This window comes from Meleagris gallopavo, chromosome 8, assembly GCF_000146605.3.
Source record: "Meleagris gallopavo isolate NT-WF06-2002-E0010 breed Aviagen turkey brand Nicholas breeding stock chromosome 8, Turkey_5.1, whole genome shotgun sequence".
NCBI classification, from domain to species: domain Eukaryota; kingdom Metazoa; phylum Chordata; class Aves; order Galliformes; family Phasianidae; genus Meleagris; species Meleagris gallopavo.
Genome location: NC_015018.2, coordinates 8,490,400 through 8,502,594, shown reverse-complemented (window position 1 = coordinate 8,502,594; position 12,195 = coordinate 8,490,400). Strand labels below are relative to the sequence as shown.

Sequence of the window (12,195 nt, the reverse complement as noted above, 5' to 3'; positions counted from 1 at the left end):
GGCTACGGGGGTCTGCGGGCCGTGAGCCGTGATCGGGACTGCGCGGAACGGGACGGAGCCGCCGTGCGGTACGGGCTGCCCGGCCTGGGCTTGCGCTCGATGCGACTGCGTCTGGCCTTGTGGTCGTTTCCGACATAGGTTTAGTAGCCAGAAAGACCGTTCCTGTAAAGGTGCCTTCACTCACTCTCAGGCTCGAGGCAGCGGACACTGGTGGTTTTCTCATTCCAAGAAGGAAGGATTGCCTGGGCGTGCTGCCCCGCAGTCGGTGGATATGCTTCTCCGCTGATGTTTTATGCCACAGATGCATGCCTGTTGTAATAAATCATTGAAAACACGAACAAAGCTGGTGGTAAAGTCACAGCCTTTTTGGATTAGTGTTGAAATACTCTTCTGAAACCTGCTGCCTAGGGCGATATGATGCAGATATATTTTTTTTATTACTGTGGGGGAGAGCAGCGTGGTGAAGTTTAATTCTGTGCTAATATATTTCTTCCTTGAGTGCAGTGTGCAGGCAGTCCTAAACACGGAGAAATCCACTGCATTGATAGGTGCCTTTGATGTGATAAGACACTCCCAGTAAATGATTCACCAGATGGCACATCAAAGGAAGCTCCTCATATAGCGTTGCAGTGCTTCAGATGATCTCTGAAGTGTGTGGGCTACCGGTGCGGCTGCAACTTCTTGCTCAGCTGTGCCCTGTATCACCTTGACTGGCTGTGGCTGCTCAGTTTGTCTTTATGCGGTACAGAAGCACGAGGAGGGACGCCCAGAGGGGATAGCTTACAGTCACGCTCACCGCAGCACACCAAGATCCACCTGCACCAGAAGGGGACTGTTTCTTTGTTGGAAGAGAACTTCAGCAGGATCAAACACACAGTTGTTACCCTGCTTTGGCACCCTTTTCACCTGGTGTAGGGAACCTGCTTTGGCAGGGGGATTGGACTCGATGATCTCTGGCGGTCCCTTCCAACCCCTACGATTCTATGATTCTGTGATTTTCTCAGCTACTGTCTCTTGCTCCATTATATCCTCTGTTGTCTCCATCTTGCACTACTTCTCCAGGTCAGTGCTGATGCTGAGAGATGCAGATGGAAGTGAGGTACACATCCTGATGGGCTGCTGCCTGGGGCCCCATCCATGCTTGGCAGCACTTATTATAATGTGAGCCCTTGTGGTCCTGTGGATAGCAAACATGGATGGCTGTGAGGGAGCCAGGTCAGCTGCAGGCTGAACTACGTGGCCTGGATCAGTTACATCCAAAGTACCCAGTAATTCTCCATCCAAGATTTCTCAGAGTTAACTTGTACTGTAGGTGTTTGTTTTGCTGGATTGGGATTCTATTCATCATCTCCTGGGTGATCCCATCTGGATGTGCAGTTCAGTTGTTTTTTAGGAGTCATTGAGGAGCAATCTCACTTTGCTCTAACAGTAAGTGCGTGTTCTACTGTGGAGAACATACATCATCCATTACACATCTGAGCTTCATCCCCTGTGATTTAAATCTGGAGTGGGTAGAACCCAACACTGTCGCTCACACAAACCTCAAATGTACACAGCCATAATGTATGAGTCACCTCTGACACTTTGCCAGGTGCTGGGAGGCATTATCCTGTTTATTTGTATGCATCTCTTTCTTTCAAGATATCTTTAAGCACTTTGCAATAAGACTTCCAGAAGGATAAACGTTATTCAGGTGAAGCCAGCATGTCCCAGCCTGCCTGGTGCAATGTGGAAAACATTCACAATATTCAGCTTTTTCAGGCAATGATCTGTACTTGCCATGCCTGGTCTCATAGCTGCTGATTTTGAGTGAAAACTGATAAGCAGACCTCTTCCTATGTAAATCATACTTCAGAAGAGAAGTAAATTTTGTTTGGTGGACAATTCCACTTTACTGAAGGGGGCTGAGAGAAGCCAGTTTGCTTTGCAATAGCTACACATGTTGTTTATCTTCCAGTTTTTTTCCCATCCTAGACGAGGAGAATAGGTGAGTCACTTCTGTTTTATTTGTAGCCACTTCCCCCTTCAGACTCACAGGGCTGAAATGTTTGCAGGGGTTTTTTTCTTGTGGCGTAGAGCTGGATTCACTACTAACAATTTGGCTGCATTCATCAGCCTCTGCTCTCCCTTGTTTGTTCACTGGTTGGCTTTGAAGAGGAGTGTCAGAGAGATTAGTCTCTGCTCATGATGCCCACTCTCCCTGTTTGCTCCAGCCGGATTGCAGAAGATAGGAATCTGTACTGAGTTCCTGTTATGGACATTTTATTGAACGATGTGTAGGTATGTAGATACATTCACACAAATGCACATGCTTTATTGCTGCATACAGGTGGGATTTTGAGTTGGGCTCTGGCAACTGCCATATCCCCTCACTGCGCTGTAAATCTGTGTGTGAAATAGGTGCACCTTTCCACTTCCCCTCATTTGGATGCTGGAAAGCGCAATGCTTTTCTCAGTGTTTGGGCATGAACTGTGTGTGCACATGTTACTTGGAGATGCTGAAACTTACCCGCATTTAGTATTTATCATTTCCTCTCTTTTTTAATTGAAAAGTAGGAATAAAATTTAAGGAAAGACCTTAGAAACCCGTAGGAGATACTTCAGTGATTCTTACAATAGTGGTGCCTCAGACTGGGATTCTTGTTAGCTTTGTGTGCAGATAAATTCAAAGTGGATCAGACATACAACAGAGTTTATGTTGCTTCACAGGCACCCACACTCACCTAGCAGAAAAAAGACTTCCTGCACTGCATTTATGGTGGAATAATTGAACAGCACAGTAGTTACAGCAACACTGAACCAAAAGGAAGAGGAACATACGCATTGGCTTTTTGTGGCTACCCAGTGCTGGCTAGCCTGTTGCTATTCTTTTAGGCAAGCCTTAGATCTAATCACCGAATGTCAATTTACTTTCTTTTGATTTTTTTTTTAAAGCGAAGTCTGCATTTTCAGATGAGTTTTGCTGTCACAACAGAGGCTGCACATTGTGTGGCTGCTCTTGCAGTTTGTTGGGCCAAGGTTGACATCAGCTTCCAGCAGACTTTTGGAGCTTCTTGGAGATCTTGTAGGCCAGCCCTCTCTGGAGCTTGAAGTTGTTCAAATTTACTCTTTTCCACTTGTACTGTTACATGCTTTTCTGGTTAGAAGAGCAGTGCAGTCTTCATGTGGGTTGATTTGCACTGCTTTTCCCATACCTGATGAGAGCTGTCACTTCACGGTGGTTTGGCTGTGATGTGGTGAGATGGCTGCAGGCATATTTTCCAAAAGAGAGGAGAAGATTGAGGAGTGTCAGCAGCGGGCATGGCCTGCCTTTCAGCCATTTTAAGTATTCCTCAAAAAAAGTTACTTTGGTTAGCTAGAAGATGAAATTAAATATAACTAACACCTCCAGAGAAAGGAAGAGCTGGAGGAACTTCTTGAAACTGGGTTGCTATGCTAGGTTTAATGCGCTCATTATAAAGGGGAAGAGTTGTATGGGCTCAAAAGCTGGCAAAATGTAAAGGCAGAGCTAGGCTGGGTGCCCACTCCTGGCTGTGTTCTTGATGCAGCCCTCTTTTTTGCAAATTACTTTCCCTGTTGAGGCTTCTCTTTCCATATAAAAATGGGGACTCCCAACCTGGGCTATGTCAGATGTGTTCCAGTGGGCAGTGTGAGCTGCTTTGGTAGCAGCCCCATGCTTGCTCCTGCCTCTGTGCTGTATGAAGGCTGCTCTGCTGCAGGCTGAAGTGCCAGGGCTCCATAGCCCTGGGTAGGAGGCCCTCAGGGACAGGAACATCTGAAGTTTCCACTGCCTTTTCCTAGGGGAGTGACAGTCTGAGCTGTAAGTTGTGAATGAGCACCAGAATGAGTGCAGACCTGTAACAGAGCTGTCTCTCTCTGCTCCCCACACTGTCGCCCTTTTGAGATGCTCTGCAAGGCAGCGGCCCTTTGGCAACATCACTGAGACCTCCAGGTCCGGTACGGGGATGGATAGCGGCAGTGCAGAGTCGCAGCATTGCTGGTGACAGTGGGGGCACTTCAGTAGGAATGTGGCCACAGCTAAGTTGCCTTACTTAAGCCAGCTCTGTACAGCCAGGGAGGTACAGTCCAGGCTGTAACTGTAGGATTAGACAGCAGATTTATGAATTGAGTGATGAGATAATGGAACAGAGCCAAGAGGTGGGGAGTAACTGCTGTTCCCAGGGCTCTTCCAAAGTGAGATGCAGTCTGCTGCAGGAAGGGGTCCTTTTTGGATGAAGCTGTCCCACTAAAAAAAAAAAAATGCAGAGTGAAATACAGTAAAAAAACATGCCAGGATAGCTTTAAAGGAACATTTCACCCTACAGAAAGCCTTTCCCTCATTGGGACTTATTAAAATACAGATGTTTTCTTCAAAGGGGAGAAAGTACAAAGCACACCATCAAAGTAGAAGTTCAGGCTATTTCATTCTGCTGGTGTTCTTTCTGCAATGGACACAGGATGGTAAGGAGTATTGCTTTTAAAAGCTCATACAAGTGCCTTCCATGTGAAATAAATCACACCTATTTCCTGACTTAAAAAAGTGTCCAAAAAGGTCTTAAAAAGGCCTGATAATTGCTATCAATACTTAATTAGCTTGTCTGGTGAGTAATCCTATGTGTTGCGATTTTTAAAGTCTTTTTCATTTACATAAGCAGAGACATAAAAAGAACAATATTGAAATTTCAAATTCAGTCCTCTGCCATATCTAGGCCTTGTGGGAAGCAGTGGGTCTGCACTTTGTCTTCCCCTCCTCTGCCGCATCCCTGCCATCTGCTCTGGGGGCTCTTTGCCTTCTGCAGCAAGGCCTGTTGTCAGGGAGGTGGGAGTCAGTCGCTTTTACAGCAGCGGCATTCCCTTCTTCTTTGTCAGTGTGGAGAGGAAGCATGGTGAGTGGCTATGTTCAGGGATGGCTCTTGTTTTCAGCCTTGCGTAAGGATCCCTTGTGCTGTGGAAGATGAAATCAGGGCGTTTTTATCTGCATACAAACAAGAAGTAGGAAACTGTCCTGGCGGGTGCCAACGCTGTGCTGATGCATCTGTATCAGATATGTACCCCTGTTACAGAGAACATGCCAAGGAAGAGAAAATTGCATTTCTCCAGGAGGAATGTTACAGAACTGTTTCACCTCTTATGGGCAAAGGATCCATTAAAGGCCATATGATAGCAGCTCACATCAGAATTGTCAGGAATCTGTCTTAAATCAACAGAACGTTGTTTTAACAGAACAGCCTAAGTCAACAGAATGTGCAAACAAAGCAGAACAAGCTGACAACGAACACTTGAGTCAAACAGGCAATGCCTCCACCTGGTCTGCTAAGATAGACATCAAACATCACATAGAAATGCAGAAGGTAATTCAGGCCTGCACTTTTAATACAATCTGAAAGTCTATTGATTTTATTGGATGCTCAGGGACAGTTTTGTTTTGTGTTCTTTCCTCCTTACTCCTCTTTTTGGGTTTTCATACAGTTCATTTTCTAGTTTGCATTACACAAGAAGGTCTGGGGTGGCCAGCTGCTGCCCTGGCAGATGGACAGGTAGTCTGCAGGCTGCTGTGTGAGCAGGACACTGAGTGGTGGAATCGATGGGGCTTTTAGAACAACTCATGTAAGCCAACAGCCTTCCTGTATGATGTAGAGAAAGTGGATGTGATTTGCAGTGGAGGGGTGGGCATAAAAGAAAAAAGGAAAGTTGAGAGCACTTAGTAGTTCCTAAGCGTGAGTGCAATGGAAGAACATTCTCTCTGCTGTTTTGGCTTTGTGAGCAGCGTGAGTACTTGTGTCATAGTCAAGTACCTTCTCAGGCCGTGAGTGAGAAGAGCAACATGGCTGCACAGCCACTCTGAAATCCTTTGCCTCTTCCACAGTGGACTGTGTATGTTAATGATAGACCTCCGTTAGACACATGGAGTGAAATTCACCTGGGCACATGGGGCTAGCATAAGGGCAATGTGTCGTTTGTCTCATTGCAGCCCTGCTCTTCTCTAGCTGGTATGAACTGTGGGAGTCCTGATTCACTGTAGAAACTGGCTGTTTTTTAGATCCAGTGATTTGTGCCAAAGGGTTTTTGTATAAATAAAGTCTTGCGTGTGCAAAATTAGGTCTGCATTCATTGTCCTTCAAAGGACAGTTTTTTTGTTATAATGAATACTACCCTTAGTGGATCCTAAATCCACAATGCTCTGAACAACATGAGGTGTCATCTTTAGTATTTACCACTTTGAAGGCACAGACCAGGGGCACTCGAGCAGGTTTAGCTGATGTTTTTATGCAGATTCTTTTCAAAGGAAGGCTCTGAGGTTGATGATGCCCTCATTGATTGGGGCTAAAAAGTGCAAGGAACTTCTGAGGTCTAAAGATAGGTGCAGGTAGCAAGCAGGCAGCAGGCAGCATGGTGCTCTGGCCAATTATGCAAGATAACAATCCCTGGAAAAAACTGCAAAACTGCATAAATAAAAGACAGCTCTGGAAAATGCTGTGCTCCTGCCACTGCCACATCTGCAATGAAAACGTGAGAACACATAATTTGAAGGATGTGACAGCTGATATAAAACAAGATTGCTGAAAACAGATGTTTTCACATAACTTCTCTCTGAGATAGTAGGTTCTGAAGGCTGTGTGATTCAATGCTTCTAGTGCAGTGTGAGACTGGAAACTGAATATGTCCTGACTAAAGGAAAAAAATGGAGTTGTGCAGCATGGGGCTTTGTATCTTTTCCTCAGACTTCTTGCACCCAGGTGGCAGGTATATCATTTGTAGCCACAGGTACCCCTGCACAGAGCAGAAACAGAACACAAACTGCTCCCATCCAAATGGGGCTTGATTTTGTCACCTGGGTCATTGACTAATTTGTACATTAGACTCACATGAGTGTTTCAGAACAGAGTAAGGGCATGTTCTCAGCTTCCCATTCCCTCTTGAAACCTTATCCTGTTTGTTAGGTTTTCTTTAAACCATGTGATTCCACTTCGTTGATACTGTACAAATGCAGGATCAAGTGCTAGAAATGGCTTCCTACAACTCATATTGCTTTTTAAAATAAGTAATTAAATATATGCATGTGTAGCTCATACATGCATCTAAGCATAACTAGTAATTTTTATTCTTCTCAATTAAATTGTCTGTAAAAATGTGAGGTGCTCTTTATTGTTACCATTATTTGCAATTTAAAATACTAACAGAGACATGAAATGTTATCTCAGCTCATTTAACAGGCCGTAAAATGGCTAAAAGGATGATAGAAATCTCTGACAAACCAACCTCAGGTGAAATACAGTACTCGTATTTGCTATTCAACCTCTGCTTTTTCATAACACTGAATAAAAATGGGTTGTCTTGTTAGACAAATAATGCCATTATTAGCAAGAAATGTTTCCATCTCACATTGGGGAGAGCATAGATACTGTCCAGTTCCATTCCCTTCCTCTCGGTTGACTTCAAAGGAAGCTGAAGTAACAGAAAAAAAAAATCATAGTGGACTTGAAGAAGACATCCTGCCCTCTCTTTGGCTGTGAGGAATTAATAAGACCTCGTTTGCTTTTGCAGTCTGTCCGTAGATCTCTCTACCTAGGAAAAATAAGTTTTAGTCCCTCTTATGTGAAAATGGACAATTTTGATCTAACTGTTGAGCGATTCAACAAAAAATCGTCACCTGTATAAAAGGCTGTGTCTCTGATCCTAGGCTTGTCCCTCAGAAGAGCCTTATGTCCCTGAAATGAGTCCCAGAATCTGCAGTGTGTGACGTGACAAATACTTCCTATTATGTCTCTTTTGAGGTCTTGTGGAGGTAAGTTATTTCACACTGCTGTGACAGTCTACAAGGGAGAGGGAAACACCCTCTCCAGACTGCCCAAAGAAAACTCGGAAAAACGAACAGAATGAGCACAGCCTCTCCCTTCTCTGTCTGGCCTCTTAACTCTTCAGTACAGCTGAAGGAGAGCACTACCTTGTCTCCAGCTGTTGGTGGCAGGAGAAAATACTTGGGTTTAGGAGGAAGTTTGGTGGAGACAAGGAACCGGGAACACTTGGAATGGGAAACTGGTGCTTCTAAACATTTAAATTCCCTTGTTTATTTCTTTCATATAAGCATCTGAGCAGATGATCGCTCAGTGGTTTCTTGTGCTCCATCTCATTAAGAAATAGGACATAACTGCAAGTGATGTTTTCCTTGAGGACCAGAGGTTTAGAACTTGTGATAGAAATTTCCACCAACAAACAGTTGTTATGTGCCTTTTAAAATGTATGTTGGTAGTAATGTTTGTTTCTTTGGTTTTAACTGAGTTGTTTTCATGCTTGAAATAGCATTTGCCTTAATCCTTCCTGTCTTGGCCCTTTGTTGGCCTGATCAGTTTGATGAAAGTAGCCAGTACCCAATGAAGAGTTAGAAAAGAGCAGAAGAAATGAGAGTTTTGTAGCAGGAAGTGTTACAGAACAATAGATGAGAAACACTGCTTAGGATAAAGTAAACACTTGTAGTAAACTTAGGTTCCTATCCATGTCCCTTTAAATATCCTCCCTGAGACAGGATCAAAGCAATCTAGAAATGTATGAAATGCAAAGAAATAGTGCTGATTTGCTGTGGTTTTGCTGGGCCTTCCAAATGGGCTGTTTTGCCTCAGTTATTTGGGATGGCAGCTGTTGGCTCAAAACGTGCCTAAGGGATAGTGCCTAGTTACTGCTGTAGCAGTACTGCAGCACTGAGGGAACTCCAACGCCTGTGGCTGCCCACCTGGTACCTGATGTTGCTCAGCCTCAACATCACATAGCTCTGCCATTGCTTGCTCCTAAGATGCCTGTACTCTGGCACTTGGAAAAAATCAGACCAAATGACAAACTCACTTCAAGCAGAGACCGTTTGCTTTGTGTTGTGGACTTCAGAGATTCTCTAAATTGTGTTAAAAAAAAAATAGAAGACCATCTGCAAATACTCAGCTTGTATGCACCTTCAGACAACAGCCCTGCTATTGAACTAGATGGAGAATCTCTCCTTTTTACTGCGAGATTATTGTCAGAAGCGGCTTACAACTGTTCTCCCAGAAATAGATGGTAGTTCTGTGGGTAACAAAGGGAAAGAAGTGCTTTCTGTCACGATTTTCTCATATTGGAATTTATCTTTAGATTTGCAATATTCTCATAGCACTTATTCTCTGTTTCAAATTTGACATGACAAACTGTTTAAATGATCCAGTGACTTTTCACTTGCACATGCAAGATGGAAAAATCATAACAAACTTGATGCTAAAAGTGGAACATGAAATGCTGCGTGAGATTCTCCTGTAGCACAAAGTGGTGACTTCACCAGCAGGCTGCCCAGCCAACGTTTGGATGCAGCTGTCACAGAGAGGGCATTTTACACACCAAATGTCACGTGCAGTAAATACATCAGAAATCAAAGCAGGACTGTATGCCCAACAAAGAAACCTGGGTATGATATGGAAGTGACAGCACAGAATCTCTTAGAAAGGACCTCTCTGAGTTTACTATGACCACAGTTGTGTGTGCATGTAAAAGTCCCCATATTAGCAATGGATCCAAGTAATCAGTTTCAACCGACATTGAGTTTGAAAGGAATTAAAGATAATTTACGTGCTTCAAATTCTGTGAAGATAGGAAATCATACTGAAAAGGAGACATAAATTAGTAAAAGTAAGGAAAGGCTGCTAAACTTATGCTTTATTAGACACTGTGCCCACATTCAGCGTCTTCTCAGCTGGAGGAAGGCTTCTAGTTGAAGCTGCCAACCACCTGTGAGGATCATTGTCCAACAGGACGCTTCTGAGGAACATGACTTTGCCACTTGCATGAAGACTACAGCTGAATCAACTTCAAAACCAGTGCCGTGGGTCTCCTAGGCAGAAACAGAGGAATACCTGGGAGTGGTCTACCTCAGCTAACCATGCTTCATAACTTGTTTGTGCATGAGCATCTTGAAAACATAGAGGATCACGAAACTGCAGAACGGCAGTTTTGAAGTCACATGGTGTCATTTAGCTTTTAGTGTTCTCAGGTTTGAACTCAGAAATTGTTTTCCAAATTCACGTGGCAGTAGATTTTTTGCAACTTGTGATTTCTGCTACAAAACATACTTGGAGTGCATTTATCCCACATATGGTGTCTTTAAGAGGCTCAAGTATTTTAGTAGGGAGGCACGTCAAGATGGGACTGACTTAAGAAATACTGGGCAGAGATGGTTTCTGGACTCTTATCTGGAAAAAAGGAAAACCAATTCCTTGTTCTTTTTCAGCCTTTTACTGTTTCTTTTGGAAATCCAATGGGAATATGAAGTTTTCACCAAAATAGTTCACTGTGGCACCTTGGATCTATGTTTTGTTAATGGTGCCATAAATATTACAGAAAAGCATCACACAGAGAGGTAACCCCAGTGCCATTTGGAACACGAGAGGAGCAGAATGAGGGCTGCAAAACGTTTAAAAATGAAATTAGAACAGAAGATAAAGAAGCTTTCAAGATAAACCTAATCTGTGTAAACCTGAAATAAGTGCTTATGCTAGCTACTTTGGCCTCTGTGTCTAATTGCCAGAGAAAGGTATGGATAATTTACGCACTTGCACATTTTAGGATGATATGTTCATTGGCTGACTCTATGACTGCCCTAGAGAAGATGCCTGCTTTCAGACTGCTCAGGTGAAATGCAGCCTTCAAACTTTGCTTTTGTGAAAGCTTAGCAGGGGGTTAGGTGGTAACTTATTGCTGTTGGCCGGACAATGTGAAAATTATCACATTAACGAGTAAAAATGAAGCAGAAATGCAAGACAATAAGGTAGTAACCTTGTTTAAGTTGTTTCGTAGAACTAAATGTTGGCTTTCTGTCCAGATAAATCATTGAGAAGACTTTAAGTAACCTCAGCTGGCTGAAATGAGGGAACGAATTAACAGGAGTAACAGCTGTGCCTTTTAGGTTAGCCCTGTCTCCAGTAAACGTGCAGGTAAACACCTCCAGAGTTTCTGCCTGGTTAACCAGTGGTTTGCTTTTCAGTTTAAAAAGAACTCAGTAGAAACCAGTTATTAAAAGCCTTGCAAATTCTTTTCCAGGCATCCAGTACAAATCTTCCTATATTTCCATCTAGGTGAAATCTAAATAGGAATTGAATAATTTCTACTGGCACGCTCTGATGATATTCAAGGAGTAGGTGTAGCAAGCTGTGGGAACCAAGAAATAAAGAAAAATATTGCAGTGCTGTCGAGAGTAGGTGTAGACATTTTGTACCTGCTAAACCAAAATGATGGGCCTAACATTTAAAATAATATGCTGATGATAATACGCTCAAGAGGAGGGGTGATTTAGGCAGACAATGATCTTTCCTCTGCTATCCGGTTTCCCTTATGCTAGAAGGAACCTAAATGCTTTGCAATGCAAATAGAATGGCAAATAAAGGATGTGTGAAAGCGGGATTCAGCTGAAAAAGTCCTTCTCTTGAGCAACCCCAGGAGGCAGGCTGTGTTTTGCTCGCCCCGCCCGCTCCGGACTGCTCTGCTCGGGGCGCAGCCCCAGCTGGGGCGTCGGGATTTGCCTAGTTCTGCGCGTTGTGCCCTCCGGTGTTGGAGCCCTTCAGCGTGATCTGGAGAGGAGAACACAGCGACAGGGCTTCCATTGCTATCTGCTGGAGTTACTTTGAAACTGTGGGAGCAGAATAGCGGCCAGCTGGCTCCCGAGTCTCCAGGTAATGCAGATGGCACAAAGCCATCTTTGCTTGAGGTCGGTGTGAGAGCAGCATTAGGGCACCCTTGATTGTGGGTTCTGTGTGCAGGGAGGGTGTCCCGACACACGCAGCCAGGAAAATGGCCTCAAGTTGCACCAGGGCAAGTTTAGGTTGGATATCAGGAAAAACTTCTTTACAGAAGGGTTATTAAGCAGTGGAATAGTCCTCCCAGGGAGGTGGTTGAGTCACCATCCCTGGACGTGTTTAAAAACCGTTTGGATGTGGTGCTCAGGGACATGATTTAGCAGAGGGTTGTTAGAGTTAGGGTAGTATGGTTGGGTTGTGGTTGGACTCGATGATCTTTAAGGTCTTTTCCAACCTGAGCAATTCTGTGATTCTATTATTTTTTAAATCGAGCATCTGGCAGATCAAATGAATCACGAGGCTTGATTTTATAAGGAGAAAAACCAATGCCTCTAGTAAGCAAATGCAAAGCAGGACCAGTGCAGGAACAGATAGGCACCCAGCTTGGGGG

At 44.0% G+C, this 12,195-nt stretch overlaps 1 long non-coding RNA gene across 1 annotated transcript; it reads right to left on the bottom strand.

Annotated features, from left to right (window-relative positions):
* Positions 1-6: 6 nt before the first annotated feature.
* Positions 7-8,862, bottom strand: LOC109368755. The gene is made up of 3 exons (XR_002117043.1): positions 7,652-8,862; positions 7,384-7,566; positions 7-4,246 (listed from the first exon to the last, which is right to left on the bottom strand). It is a non-coding gene; the product is annotated as an uncharacterized LOC109368755 (long non-coding RNA).
* Between the last annotated feature and the right edge of the window lie 3,333 nt (positions 8,863-12,195).